The sequence below is a fragment of the Triturus cristatus genome, chromosome 1_2, assembly GCF_964204655.1.
Source record: "Triturus cristatus chromosome 1_2, aTriCri1.1, whole genome shotgun sequence".
NCBI lineage: Eukaryota > Metazoa > Chordata > Amphibia > Caudata > Salamandridae > Triturus > Triturus cristatus.
In genome coordinates, this window is record NC_140580.1 from 511,593,008 (window position 1) to 511,607,937 (window position 14,930).

Below are 14,930 nucleotides of genomic sequence, written 5' to 3' on the forward strand. Positions count from 1 at the left end.
TTGCCTAAAACCCTGGCCATAGTGAAATGTAGTGCACACAAGGTTGTAGTGGATGATGTGGGGAGGGGAAATTCCTTTGCGGATAGGATCGCCAAAGAAACAGCCCAGTCTGACACCATTTCCATGCTTGTAGTGACAAAAATGATAGAGGCAGGGGTTTTTAACAACACCATAGACAGTGTGAAAGAGCTACAAAAGGAGGTGACCCCGGAAGAACTGGCATACTGGCAAGAACAGGTGGGGAGGCTTGATGAGAATGGGTGTTGGACTGACTTGTCAGAGAGGTGTAGATGGTTACTACCAAACGCATTCGTAAATGCAGTAGTAACTATGGCGCACGGACCTTCACATGTAGGGGTCCAGGGCATCTGTGCCACATTGGATCCTGTCTGGTATAATGTTAATATCCATAAGACAGCTAGGAACCTGGTTCAGCATTGCATGATTTGTCTCCAGCATAATCCTGGGGTTAGCATCCCCGTCTTGGCGGGTAGTTTTGCGCCTCCCACCCTGCCTTTTGAAGTACTTCAAATGGATTACATACAGCTAGAACGAGTTAATAATCTGAAATACGTGCTGGTGGTGATCTGTACTTTTAGTAAATGGGTGGAGGCGTATCCCACAAAGGAAAATACTGCCCTGGCAACCGCGAAAGCTCTGGTAAAAGAGTTTTTCCCTCGATATGGGTTGCCAAGGGTGATTTGGAGTGACAACGGGACACATTTCAATGCTGACTTGGTTAAGCATGTATGCAAGGGTTTGTCCATTCAGCAGAAGTTTCACGCAGCCCGACATCCTCAATCAGCGGGTCTAGTTGAAAAATATAATGGGATTCTGAAATTGAAACTGGCTAAACTTCAGGACACAACAGGATTAAAATGGCCTGATCTCCTGCCCCTGGCCCTGTTGTCCGTAAGAACTACTCCCCATTCCCGGAGCGGTATCTCCCCTCATGAGGTAATCTTTGGTAGACCTGCCAACGTGTGGGGAGTACCCCGGCCCAAATCCTTCAGGGACATCGACCATCCTATGTTGACTGATTATTTGTATGCTTTGACTAAAGATCTCCATTCCATTCATCAACAGATATCTGCCGTACTGCAGCCCCTGCCGGAGAGACCCGGACACAGCGTGGAACCTGGACAGTGGGTCTTGGTTCGGAACTATCAACGAAAATCGAGTTTGGATCCGCGCTGGTCCCGACCGTACCAGGTGCTCCTGGCAACACGAACGGCGGTGAAAGTTGAGGGTAAGCAGCGCTGGATCCATATCTCCCATCTTAAGCGAGTCCCTCTCCCATTGCCAAGGGAGCAGCTTGACCAGGAGGAAGGCCTGCCAAACCAGGGCGAACCCAGCACTAGGAAACGACTTTCCCTGGACACCCGCAGAGAAGTTGACGGGCGAGGGGAGAGTGCTGTGAGCCTGCAAGACCCTTTTTGCGACCACTCAATTACTCCGAGTGAGGCGTCTGGTCAGGAGCCCAGCTCCTCGTCTGATCCCATTGTGCCTGCTTTGTTTGTGAATCCTGACACCCCTGGTCGGGATCGATATCACCTGCGGCCCCGGAAATAGGGAATCCCAGGTCTAGCCTTGGCAAGTGAAGTTGGAAGCCTCGGCAAAGACCTGAGGATTGGTAGAACACAGGACTGAACTCGTTGAGAGCATGGAACTTTCAGTAAAGCTCTGTTCAGAACGAAGGTAGAGACATTGGTTGGACTGGTGGGGGCCCAGGTGGAGTTTCCTTTCAACAAGGGTTGCGTCAAGTGCGACCCCAACGCGAGAAGTTTTTCTTTTTCTTTTTCTTTTTCTGAACAATAGGAGTCTGCCTGTGAGGCTCTATACGGACACAGGAAAGAAGCACCCTCCGGCAGGTCGGACTGCTAGTAGCCCGTTTCCCGAGATTATATTGGACTTTTAGTGAGAAAATGTACCCTTTTGCTCGTTTTTTTCCTGAAGAAGGACGGCCCATAGTACCCCGTACCATTCCCCCGCATTTGCCTATGTTCTCCTCATGGAGTTTGCGTGTTAAAATTGTTTTCATTTTTATATTGATTGTATCCTTTGTGCTATGCTTAGGTCTGTTTATATATCTAGAGTTTCGCCATCCTGTGCACACCTTGATAGTGTCTACCCCTGCTCCTAAGGAACATCATTTCCAGACTTTTGCCCCCCATAAGGAGAGACATCGACAGACATATGTACATAATGCTCTCATTGAGATGCTACACCAGACTCATAGTTCCACAAATGTTACTGATTGTTGGGTCTGTGGTCTTCTCCCGTCAGTAATGCATAAGCAGGATTTGTTCATATCAATGCCCTTGTCTTATTTAGGTAGTTGCGAAGCCTGGTTTAAAATGTTATCCATGCTATATGAACACTACGCTATAGATGAACGTCGATTTTCAGAGAAGGATTACGCCTTGATTTTAGCCTATATAGAGACACACCAAGGTTTTACTCCTAATGCTGAGGGGACGGATGGTACCCTTGATCCTACCGCCTGTATGAACGTATACACTGATCATGAGAATGATACCTGGTTGAGGGATGAAGTGTTGGATTTCATGACCTTTAATTTTACTGAGTATTTCAAGTATTTCCAGGAGCGAAATGTCTCAGATGAGAAAATCATTCCGGTCCCGGTATTGAATACGTCCTCTTCCTTCTGCGTGCAGGGTACTGGACATCTATCTGTAGGTTATAGTAGATGTAATTACACTTATAAACTACAGACTTTCAGTAGTCCCCCAACACTCACCCCTCCCAATGTTTATTTCGTGTGCGGTGAAAATGCATACACATGGCTACCCAGGGGATGGGCAGGCCGATGTTACTTATCTTTTCTTTACCCACCGGTCTACATAGCTCCTTCCGATTATCACAAATCTCATTCCTTAAATCGGCGGAGCCTAAAAGCTGAAGCCTCCAGTAATGATGCCATTGACCAGACTGACACTCCAGCCCAACACTTCGTTGATATCATAAAAGGGGCGTTGCCCATATGGGGACCCATCCTCAACAGTAAAGAAGTTAGGAGGCTATCTAGAGTAGTGGAAGGGGTGGTCAATACTACTGCAGGAATATTAACTAATATCACAGTGGAGCTCCAGGCGACCCGGCTTGTGACCCTCCAAAATCGTCTTGTTTTAGATGTTATTCTAGCTGATCGCGGAGGAGCTTGTAGAGTCATCGGCAGCTCCTGTTGTGTATATATACCTGACTCCGCCCCTTCTGTCCATTTAGCCATTCAGAAACTACATCGGCTAGCTTCAGAAATTCACACCGAGACTGGTACTTGGTCCTTGTCTGGGTGGTTTTGGGATTTGGTGACCACCTGGGGATGGAAGTTATTTATGATTCTTTTAGGAATAGTGGGGTTCATTTTCACCTGCTGTCTTTGTCTACAGTGCGGGCCTGCTTGCTGTGCATACTGTGCCGCTCAAGTTCGCCAATCCATCCCTAGGCCCGAGCCCGTCCAAACCAGAATAGATACCCAGCGGGCTCAGAAGGAGACGCACGACTTAATGCAGATTGATGAGGGTATTTTCGAAGACTGACCCCGTTATTAGCTATGCTGCGCTAAATGGGCCGTTCTGAGGTATTCAAGATATGACGATATGATTAGCGCAGTATATCTAATGATAGTTTACCTCATTATGGTGTATTAAACGGCTCGAGATCCCCGATTATGTTTAGTACGACAAAAAGGGCCGAGAAACCGAACCGCCTCCATCTTGGATTGCGGCTCTCTCTCTCACTTGGGAGTCACGTGGTCTTTTCCGCACACCCTCTGCTTTCCCCTTTCCTTGCATTTAATTAGAAGACAGGCTGAGTTGCTGAGAAGCAAGGTCACATCTGCTAAAAGGGAGTATCAGGCGAATTCCTCTAGGCCTGGGACGAGAAGGGAGTTACCCTTTCGACCTTCTCTGTAAAGATAGTAACCCTTTGTAAGTGTAACCGAAACTAGAAATGGGCATGAGCTCATTAGGGGCGCCAGGACTAACTGGTACTTTTCCACATATATGGTTTTGTATGCTGTACTGATAATGTATAAAAGTGTGTTACTGTCAAGGAGCCAGCAGTCTTCCTCGGCGCACCTGATGGGTGAGGATCGACGAGGCTCCTCTATATAGAGTTCTGTGGTGGCTAATAAACGTTTGAACCTTCCACGTTGCCAACTGCTCCTTCTTACCTAATATTGCGGGCCAATGGTAAGTGTGGCCCTTGGAATAATTATTTTAGACGCAACACTATCTAGAACTATGATCACTGAGAACAGGTGTCTGAATAGAGCCGTGATCACTTAGAACAGGTATCTTGACATAGTAATGATCAATGAGCACAAGTATATATTTATATATATAGAGAGAGCTACCATCACTAAGGACAAGTGTATGTATAGAGTAATAATCAATGAGGAGAGGTGTCTGTATAGAGTAATAATCACTGAGAACAGGTATGTGTAAAGAGCAGTGATCACTCGGAAGAGTTATCTATACAGAGTAATAATCAATAAAGACAGGTACATATAGAGCTACAATCACTTAGAACAGGTGTCTGTGCAGAGTAATAATCACTGAGAATAGGTGTCTGTATAGATTAATAATCACTGAGAACACGTGTCTGAATAGAGTAATGATCCCTCAAAACAGGTGTCTGTATAGAGCAATGATCACTGACAACAGGTATTTATACAGAGCAATAATCAATGAGGACAGTTATATATATATAGAGCTGCAGTCACTGAGAACATGTCTCTGTGTAGAATACCCACTGAGAACAGGTGTCTGTATAGAGTAATAATCACTGAGAACAGGTGTCTGTATAGAGTGATGATCTCTGAGTGAAAATAGGTGTCTATACAGAGTGAAGATCCATGAGAACAGGTGTCTGTATAGAGCAATTCTCCATGAGGCTCATCCACTTTTTAGCCTAATAGATTCCACGCAAGGCAGCGTGTGATGTGCATGAGACGTTGGACTAGGAGGAATTGGGAACCTAATTATGTAGAGTATGGAAGTCCTCTGTTGGGGGTGGTTTGCTTAACAGATGTAAACCGCTGGGGGCTATGAATGCATCTGGACACATGTATGGTTCAGTAGAGGTGTGATTCTAGAATAATAGACCACAAGGTAGGACTTGTGTGCAGGGTGAGATTAGGCGGATAGTATTAAAAAGTGGGTGTTAGTTAAATAGCAAGTGGGTTGAGAAGTGACATGGCGCTCATTCACGAGCCAAAGATTTTGAGGTGGAATGTGAGTAGGAAGGAAATTGACTAAAACTGAGAGAATCTGATGTACAGGAAAAGAGATAGGTATGGGGCACACCGACGCTGAGACCTGGTTGGTCTGTGAGAATATTCCAGATAAACCATTCAGTGAACTGAATGTTTACGACTCCATATTTGAGAATCTTCAATATTTTATTTTTCTGAGAAAGTTCTTCCAAAGAACATACCTCAAGTAGGTAAGAGAGAACTGTAATCTTTAATTTGTTTTGATGTCTGGTAAATATTCTAACCTAGATTCAGGCTATCAGAAAGTGATCCTGTTTGGCCCCACAAATTCCTGCATTCACTGTCGTAGGAAGGCAGGAGGCCTGGGCACCTGCGTGTAGAGGAAAATTACTGTATCATTTATAATAGAGGTGCAAGTGTTTCGGTGCCCTGTATTTAAAGTGGGAGAGTTGATGCCCAATGTTTACAGTCAGCATATTTAGAAATGTATCGTGCTAACCTTGTTTGCTACAGGATTTATGTCATGTTATGCCCCTCGTGACAGATGGTGATTTATGTGGTTGTTCTTCATTACGTGCTGCATGTCCCATTCAGGGTGAGATGTTAGTTCATGCCCTGCACTATCGGGATAATGAGTAACATGGAATGTGATAGTATAATACCCACACTAATGATATGGTTATGACTTGTGCATCTTATAAGCATTGCTTCAGTGCACCACCTTGTGTTGTTCTGGCCATTGCCCGATTGGTAAAGTGATTTTATGGTCTATGTGACATCATGACAAGTGGCTAGCAGCACAGTGATTTATGTGATTATGGTCTAAAGTGTTTTGTGTCCAATACAAAGGATATTCTTTTTTATAACCTTGTGTGGAGTCTCTTTATTATGTGCCTAGTGTGTCACTAGTGTGTGTGTATTTTGCGCAAATGCTTTACACATTACCTCTGGGATAAGCCTGACTGCTCTGCCAAGCAACCAAGGGGGTAAGCAGGGGTTATCTTGGGTGTGTAATGCCCTTGCCCTGATTAGAGTGTTGGGTTCTGCCTGGCTTATGTACATACCTTACCCAACCAGAAACCCCATTTCTAACACTTTCTTGATGCAGAGGAATTTTGAGGCCATCTCCACCAAACAAAGAAGCACTTAATTCATAACATTAGGAGGAGGTATGCTTGTTTGGTGGAGATTCCCCTCTTTGTAGTCTTGTTCTCTTCTCAAGATGAGGATTCATGTTATCACAGATTTGTGGATCAAGATGGTCAAGAAGCAATCACCTTGCCAAAACTACATGCACACAAGGTCACTGGAGACATTGCCTTGTGGTCCATTACATAGCTGTACTGTAGAATATGTACTAGTTATTACCCACGGAGGTAGCACTTACTAATTAACCAGTTGAAAGTACTTCAGTTGTGTAGACTTTTTCTGCAAAGCTGTGGTCTCTTTTTGTATCAAGGGACAGGTGATATTCCATTCTGACTAGTCATTCACCCAGCTATTGACATACCCACACAGACACTCAGAAGACCACTCAAACACCCATTCAGCCACTCCCACATACACTCACAAACCCACACAGCCACTTACACACCTACACACACACCCATACAGTCACTCACATGGCCACTCACAGACCCACACAGCCACTCACACCCCCACTCACACCCCATAATGATTCACACAACTACTCACAGACCCGTACAGCCACTCTCATACCCATTTATAGACCCATACAGCCAACCACTCATCCACTCACAGACCCATACTGCCACTCACAAAACCGGTCACACACCCACACAGCTACTCATGCACCCACTAATAGACCAATACAGCCACTCACACACCCATTCACAGACCCACAAAGCCACTCACACACCTACAAAACCACTGACACATCCACTTACAGACCCATACATCCACTCACACACCCACTCACCTACCTATGCGGTCACTTACACACCCACTCTCAAAGGTTACAGGTTACAGTTAGGAAATACAATTTTAAAAACCTTAGAATTTCACTAAAAAGACAGAGGTTATGTGGACTTTACAGTTAGGGAATAACGTTACAAAACCATAGAAATTCACTGAAAACATAAAGGTTACAGGGACGTTATGCTTAGGAAATAACATTAAAAAAACACAGAAATTCACTCAAAGAAAATCAAAGGTAACAGAGATGTTATAGTTAGGCTCAGATTTCTCTTGTACAAAACCAGGGAAATTTAGCAGTTATAGATATCTGAGCTGACTATAACTTATGTCCCTGCAAACTGTTTCTGACCTAACATATTAAATCACTCATGATATGATTAGTGACATCACTGACATCACTAATGACATCTCAACTGACATCACTTATGGCATCACTAATGATATCATCCACAGAAGCACTCACACATCCACTCACACACCCACACAAACACTCATACACCAACTCACACACATATAACTGCTCACACATAGAGCCACTCACACACCTATTCACTCACCCATACAGCCACTGTCACAGCTACTCGCTCACCCATACACCTACTCACACATCCACTCACTCACCCATACAGTCACTCACAAAACAACTCACTCACTCATACAGCTACACACCCACATTTATTCACCTACACAGCCACTCACACCCCACTCACTCACCCATGCAGCCTCTCAACAGAACCACTCACTAACCCATACAACCACTCATGTGCCCACTCACACACCCACAAAACCACTTATATTCCCATTCACATACCCAGAGAAGCGCTCACACAACAACTCACTCAGCCATACAGCCACTCAAACAGCCACTCACTGACCCATACAGCCACTTACAAACCCAGTCAACTACCCATACTCCCATTCACACAGCGACTCACTCACGCTTTCAGCCACTCACACACTCACTCACTCATCAATACAGTCACTAACAGAGCCACTCACTCACCCATATAGCTAGTCACACTCCTACTTATTCACCCATACAGCTATTCACACACCCACTTATTTATCCATACAGACACTCACACACCCATGCAACCACTCACACACGGACAGTCACACAACCACTCAGATGACATATGTTACAAATAGTATTACTTAATAGTAGTACAGAAAGAATAGTAATTTAACTTATGCAGCAACATAACATAACATGTATTTGTAAGGCGCACGTTCACCTAAGGGTATCTTGGCACTGAATATCAAATGTTTAATGCTACCCAACTTCATGGTACTCATTTTATAGACCTCAAAAGGATGAAAGGCTGAGTGGCCCCGCCAGGATTTGAACCTGTGACCATGAGGTCGAACACAGACCCCCTAGAGGGGATACATTAGTCCAATACGCCACTAAACCCAACAGCTTAGTACATCTTTAAGTCTCAGAAATGTTTACGCGATACTGGCACTCACTAGATGATGTCAAGAGTGATGTCATTTGAGATGTCATGAGTGATGTCATCAGCGATGTCACTGACCATGTCATGAGTGATGTAATATGTGAGGTCATAAGCAGTGCATTGCAGTGGCATAAGTTTTAGTTAACTCAGGTAACTATAGCTGCTGAATTTCACGGGTTTTGTACGAGTGAAATCTGAGCCTAACTATAACGTTCCTGTAACCTTTGGTTCTTTTCACTGAAAATATATATTCATTTTTGTAAAATCATACACAGCTGGAAGCCACCTCATAGCAACCAAAATGATGTGATCAGGTGCACCTATAATTTTTACACATCACTATATTTGGTGACACATTTTTACCTTTGGCCTGCTAATTTCATGTTTAAGCTTCTGTCCTGTCACAGTCGATTTTTTTTTTATTCACGCAGCATATGTTTGGCCACAACTTTGGCATTTTATTCCATTTCAAGCACATCTTTCATTCTTCGGTTCCGCAGTCTTAGCCTGTAAATTGAAACCCGCTGTTTCATGATTTAAACCCCTCAGCTCGTTCCTTATCTGAGTTTGTCATTGCGGCAAGATGATATGCCCTGGTCACAAAAGTGCCTGTTTGATGCTTGATTTATCTCCGTGTTGTCTCTTAATGGGTTTATTCTGATGACACGTTTTCCCAATGAAGCCCGCCATGATACAGTAATAACTCCCCGCTGCCTGCTGTCGCACCGCGCTCTGGGTTTGTCCGGGAGGCACAGGCATGTGCCTTTTTCCACATGAGAGTTTTGTACTCAGCCATTCGGTTGAAGCAGTCTTAATGTCAAGTCTCCGTATGTAATTGTCAGTAGAAGCCTCAGAGCAGAGCCTGCAGCCATGGCGCTATCGCGGCTCTGTTTATCGATCCATGTGATTCAGTGTTTTCGCTCCCGGGCATAATTTAGCACTTTAACAGATCAGCAGAATGCTTGGTGGATCAATCATTAATTCTCTCCGCTGATCCATTTTAATTGTGATATCAAAGGGGCGGTAATCCGTTCTCAAGTTATAAAATAGTGTTAAAGTCAGGAGGAAAACGGCATCACGAGCCAGCCGGTGTCTGAGATGCGGATCTGAAAGGAGAACTCTGCTAATCCCAGGAACTGACCTGATAGCAAGCATCCAATACAGCGGAGCTTAGCGCAACCTATTACAGAAAAGAATCCAATAAATAAAGAGGTCTGCTGCACTCACCTCTCACCCGGCAGCACTTAACGGCAGAAGGGAATGGCCGCGCGAGGACAACAGCCCACGCGGGAAACACGCCAGCCCAGACCCACAGCGCCGCGCGCTGTATGCAAAAATGTGACATGTCAATACAGGCTGGTATATATTGAATGAGCTTGAACTCAATTCACTTCCACATCTGTTCGAATGATAACGAATTTAGGAGAAACGTGCATAGACGTAGTATTCAGCAACACAAACTGCCCATAGATTATAATGATAGTCGAAGCGTATAGCAGAGAATTAGTGTCTCATTTGAATAAATAAATACTATTTTCCATTACAGGTTCATGTCAAATTGCATATAAAACTGCATGGGAGGATATAAGTGGAATGCACCTTGTTTAGGTGACTAGGTCAGCAATGTGGTCACGGTCACGCAGTACTTACTGCCCTGGACAGCGCGGTCTGACTGATTTTTAATCTCAGAAGGTTCGATTATGTGACTAGAGCGGGGTGTTGGTCGAACTGGCGCGCAGAGATACACAAATTAAATTGAGAACCCTACCCTGACCTTGGAAGCTGTCCACGGTCCTGGGCGCACTTTATGATGACGATTCTGTTCATGTGCACACGCCCACCACGAGACCCCTAGGTTACAGTTCAGTATTGAGATTCGTGTGGCCTAAATTAAACGCTGACTAGCGAAACGATTGGCGAAACACATTTGTGGTCCCATGCTTTTTGAAAAAATCATATCTGCCTCTAAACGTCTTTGAATGGGAACCTGGTATGGTTTTATATTAGTTTGATTCAGTTGTTACCTTGAATACTACATATCAGCTATACATTTTTCCTATTCTTATCATGTATACTTCATGTATGATTGTGTTTCTACCTCTGCGCCTATAGGCTGCCAACTACTTGTATTTCCCAAGTTATGAAACCAGCAAATATACAATGATCACACTCTATGTAATATTTATTATCTGTGTCTATGAAAAGCAGATTTAGATGCCCTGAAACACAGTAAACATAACGTTGAGGTATGGGTTTGAATTTTAACTTATTGCTGGTTTAAGTAATGATCATTTGATTTACAGAAGTGTAGTCCGCGATGCAATAATTCTGCCAGGGCCGATCAACCTATCACTGACCACTCTCACCAAATAAAAGACACACAATTGATAAACAGAATGCAGAACAAATCAAAACATTCACCCCCAGTCAAGAGATCTGGGTTAGATCCATCATTCTTTTGCTCACCATGCCACCCCAGTTTACACCTGGCCATATGCAAATCAGTCTTGACCCTGTGCCTCATGGGAACAGTCCAGCCCGAACTGCCAAGCCAGGTCCTCCCTAGACCGGAAACAAGCATCCTAGGACCAGTTTCTGGGTTTCACCCCTCTTCAGCCAGGATAGCCTGACTCCAGTGGCACAGTGAGCCCAGGACCTACGTCTGGGCATACCTGGAGCACTTAGGGCGAGAAAACAAAAGACACACAATTGATGGACGGAATGCAGGACAAATCAAAACATTCGCCCCCAGTCAAGAGATCTGGGTTAGATCCATCATTCTTTTGCTCACCATGCCACCCCAGTTTAGACCAGGCGATATGCAAATCAGTCTTGACCCTGTGCCTCATGGGAACAGTCCAGCCCGAACTGCCAAGACAGGTCCTCCCTAGACCGGAAACAAGCATCCTAGGACCGGTTTCGGGATTTCACCCCTCTTCAGCCAGGATAGCCCGACTCTAGTGACACAGTGAGCCCAGGACCCACATCTGGGCATACACGTCCTAGGATACTTGTTTCCAGTCCAGGGAGGACCTGGCCTGGCAGTTCGGGCTGGACTGTTCCCATTGGGTGCAGGGTCAAGACTGAATTGCATTTGGCTGGGTCCAAACTGGAATGGCATGGTGAGCAAAAAAATGATGGATTTAGGCCCAGATCTCTGTACTAGGGTGAATGTATGACATTGTTCTGCATTCTGTCCATCAATTGTTCTTTTTGCATTTGTCACCCCGAGTGGGACAGGTATGCCCAGACGTGGGTCCCTTGCTCTCCATGCCACTGGAGTCAAGCTATCATGGCTGATGAGGGCTGGAAGCACGAAACCGGTCCTAGGATGCTCGTTTCCAGTCCAGGGAGGACCTGGCCTGGCAGGTCGGGCTGGACTGTTCCCATTGGGTGCAGGGTCAAGACTGATTTGCATATGGCTGGGTCCAAACTGGAATGGCACGGTGAGCAAAAAAACAATTGATTTAGGCCTAGATCTCTGTACTGGGGTGAATCTATGACTTTGTTCTGCATTCTGTCCATCAATTGTTCTTTTTGCATTTGTCACCCCGAGTAGGACGGGTATGCCCAGAATTGGATCCCGTGCTCTCCATGCCACTGCAGTCAAGCTATCCTGGCTGATGAGGACTGGAAGCCCGAAACCGGTCCTAGGATGCTTGTTTCCAGTCCAGGGAGGACCTGCCCTGCATTTCGGGCTGGACTGTTCCCATTGGGTGCCGGGTCAAGACTGATTTGCATATGGCTCGGTCCAAACTGGAATGGCATGGTGAGCAAAAAAACGATGGATTTAGGCTCAGATCTCTCTACTGGGGTGAATGTATGAGATTGTTCTGCATTCTGTTCATCAATTGTTCTTTTTGCATTTGTCACCCCGAGTGGGACGGGTATGCCCAGACGTGGGTCCCGTGCTCTCCATCCCACTGGAGTCAAGCTATCCTGGCTGATGAGGGCTGGAAGCCCAAAAACGGTCCTAGGATGCTTGTTTCAAGTCCAGGGAGGACCTGCCTGGCATTTCGGGCTGGACTGTTCCCATTGGGTGCAGGGTCCGGACTGATTTGCATATGGCTGGGTCTAAACTGGAATTGCATGGTGAGCAAAAAAACTATGGATTTAGGCCCAGATCTCTGTCTTGGCGTGAATGTATGACATTGTTCTGCATTCTGTCCATTAATTGTTCTTTTTGCCTTTGTCACCCCAAGTAGGACGGGTATGCCCAGACGTGGGTCCTGTGCTCTCCATGCCACTGGAGTCAAGCTATCCTGGCTGATAAGGGTCTGGCAGCCTGAATCCAGTCCTAGGATGCTTGTTTCCAGTCCAGGGAGGACCTGGCAGTTCGGGCTGGACTGTTCCTATTGGGTGCAGGGTCAAGACTGATTTGCATATGGCTGGGTCCAAACTGGAATGGCACGGTGAGCAAAAAAAACGATGGATTTGGGCCCAGATCTCTGTACTGGGGTGAATGTATGACATTGTTCTGCATTCTGTCCATCAATTGTTCTTTTTGCACCTCTTACCAATTAGGCACTCCGTGGTCTGTTCTCCAGAATTTGTAGCTGGCATTTTTACAGATTAGTTTACCTTTTTTATTAACATTTTACTGCTGCATAATTTACCTTGTGACTTCTGCTTGGCCTTGTGGAGCTGTTAAAAAACTCAATTTACTGATCTGAGCACAATATTGAGAGTACAGGGAATGGCAGAATAATTATTACCCTTGATCTTGTTAGGTAGGTCGCTCCCCCTCTGCACAACACCGCCTGTGTGTCCTGTACCTGCCCCAGCTGCTGCTGCTGAGGTAAGTTCTGTCCCCCTGTGATTGTGCCCCGTTTTTTCCTCTGTGCCCCCGTGATCTAAGCCCCATTTTTTCCTCTGTGCCCCGTTTCCTTTCTGTTTCCCGTTTCCTTTCTGTGCCCCGTTTCCTTTCTGTGCCTCCATGATCTGTGCCCTGTTTCCTTTCTGTGCCCCCGTGATCTGTGCCCCGTTTCCTTTCTGTGCCTCCGTGATCTGTGCCACGTTTCCTTTCTGTGCTTCCGTGATCTGTGCCCCGTTTCCTTTCTGTGCCTCCGTGATCTGTGCCCCGTTTCCTTTCTGTGCCCCCGTGATCTGTGCCCAGTTGTTTCCTCTGTGCCCCCATGATCTGTGCCCCACTTCCTTTCTGTGCCTCTGTGATCTGTGCCCCGTCTTTTCCTCTGTGCCTCCGTGATCTGTGCCCCATTCCCTTTCTGTGCCCCTGTGATCTGTGCCCCATTTCCTTTCTATGCCTCCGTGATCTGTGCCCTGTTTCCTTTCTGTGCCCCCGTGATCTGTGCCCCATTTCCCTTCTGTGCCCCTGTGATCTGTGCCGTTTCCTTTCTGTGCCCCTGTGATCTGTGCCCCATTTTTTTCCTCTGTGCCCCCGTGATCTGTGCCCCGTTTATTTTTTCCTCTGTGCCCACGTGATCTGTGCCCCGTTTTTTCCTCTGTGCCCCTGTGATCTGTGCCCCGTTTTTTCTTCTGTGCCCCCGTGATCTATGCCCTGTTTTTTCCTCTGTGCCCCCGTGATCTGTGCCCCATTTTTTCTTCCTGTGCCCCCATGATTCTGTGCCCTTGCCCCCGTGCCGTCCACCGCTCCCGTTCCCACCGCTGCATCCCCTGCGGCCCCACCCCCCTGACTGTCCATTCGCTGCCCCTACCTCCCGCCTCCCAGCTGCTCCTCCTTCCCTCCTCCCCATATATGGCGTCTGCACCGCTGGCGCGCCGAAGGCGCACCTAAGGCAAGCCCGTCTGCGCCCGTCCACGCCTTGACCACGCCCAACGCTAGTACCCCTGGCCCCCGCGTACGCCACGACGCCAGCCTCTGCTACGACTCCAGCACCCTCCACGCAGTCAATGCCGGCCAATCACGCACCTGCTGTCTGGCCGCCCCGAAGTGCACCCAAGGACCCTTCTCCTGCCAGAACTGCAGCTTCACCAGCATCCAGCCCGCCAACCCACCAACCAAATAACCCAACCACCTCAGATACATCCTTCTCAACACCCGCTCTGCACGCAAACACGCCGTGGAACTCTGCGACCTACTGGACTCCAACACCCCAGACATCGCCTTCCTGACGGAGACCTGGCTGAACCCCTCCTCGGCACCCAACATCGCCATAGCCATCCCGGAAGGCTATAAGATCACCCGCAGGGACCACACCAATGGAGTAGGAGGAGGAATCGCCATTGTCCACAGGAACACTCTCAAAGTCTCAACCAACACCGACGACACCCTCAGCACCGCCGAACACCTGCACTTCCAGATCCACACCGATCCC